Raw genomic sequence first — 1,644 nt, forward strand, 5'->3', positions numbered from 1 at the left:
TTTGTGTGTGTGTGTCCGTGTGTGTGTGCATGTGTGTGTGTGTGTGTGTGTGTGTGTGTGTGTGAATGTGTGTGTGTTTGTGAATATCTTTATGCGTGAGTTTCTGAGTGCCCTTTTCTGTGTGTGTGTGTGTGTGTGTCCGTGTGTGTGTGTGTGTGTGTCCGTGTGTGTGTGTGTGTGTCCGTGTGTGTGTGTGTGTCCTAAAGTGAACTTCTTTGTGGGCCCCATCCGATCCTCACTCCTGAGTGTCCCCTCCCCTATTGGGTACCAGCCCTGCAACACACAAACAAACACACACACACACATACACACACACACACACACACACACACACACACACACACATACAAGCAGAAGCATCCAGCAACCCTATCCCCACACTTCCTCCGTATCTCTTTACAACTCCTGTTCATTTGTATGCCTAGCCACCCTCTCTCTCACCCGTCTCACCCTCTCTCTCTCCCTGTTCCTCTCTCTCGGTCCTACCCTCTCTCTCACCATCCTCTCTCCCGTCCTGCCTCATTCTCAATGTCTCTCTATCTCTCTCTCTCTCTCTCTCTCTCTCTCTCTCTCTCTCTCTCTCTCTCTCTCTCTCTCTCTCTCTCTCTCTCTCGCTCTCTCTCTCTCTCTCTCTCTCTCTGTCTCTCTGTCTTTCTATGTGTGTCTAAAAATTCCAACATGCTTCATTTCCACGCCAAAGTCATTAGCAGCAACGTTGCCATCATGTCCAGTTACAGACCGATGAATACACAACGTACTACAACACGACAACACAACAAATCTGTGTCTGGTCTCCCCCCCCCTCCCCTCCCCCAGAGGCCTGCCTACCCGGGAGAAGCACGGGAGTGAAGTGAGGTGAACACAAGACTTCTTCCTGGTCACTGAGTTCACTGTGGCCGACGCCTCCTGGAAGGGAGGGAGGGAGGGAGGGAGGGAGGGAGGGAGGGAGGGAGGGAGAGAAACACGGAGGGAGGAAATAGGGAAGGGGGAGGGAGGGAAGGTGGGAGGGAGATGGGAGAGAAAGAATGAGGGAGAGAAGGGGGAGGGAGATGGGAGAGAAGGAGGAGGGAGAAGGGAGAGAGAAAGGGGGAGAGAGATGGGAGAAAGAAACAACGAGGGAGGAAATAGGGAAGAGGGAGGGAGAAGGGAGAGAGAAAGGGGGAGGGAGTTGGGAGAAAGAAACAACCAGGGAGGGAAGGGGGACGGAGGGAAGGGGGAGGGAGGGAGGGGGGGAGGGAGGGAGTCTGGGTGGGTGAGAGAGAGAGAGAGAGAGAGAGAGAGAGGGACGACAGGGCCGGGGTGAGCCTCTGTCTCTGCGTTTGTGTTTTAGCAGATGTGTCGCATCATCATTATCATCTTCATCATCCTCGGTGTCATCCTCATCATCCTCAGCAGCCCCGGGCCACCCAGCTGTAAACGCTGCCAGCACGTTGCTACGGCGATAACAGATCATGGACCAAATCACTCAAAAGCGGAGGTAGTGATAGGCCATCTGCTACTCTTCATCGATCTTATCGACAGGGACTGATGAAACATTGGATTCTTTCTTCCTTTGTTTGTGTGTGTGTGTGTGTGTGTTTGTGTGTGTGTGTGTGTGTGTGTGTGTGTGTGTGTGTGTGTGTGTGTGTGTGTGTGTGTGTGTGT

This window comes from Gadus morhua, chromosome 4, assembly GCF_902167405.1.
Source record: "Gadus morhua chromosome 4, gadMor3.0, whole genome shotgun sequence".
Lineage (NCBI taxonomy): Eukaryota > Metazoa > Chordata > Actinopteri > Gadiformes > Gadidae > Gadus > Gadus morhua.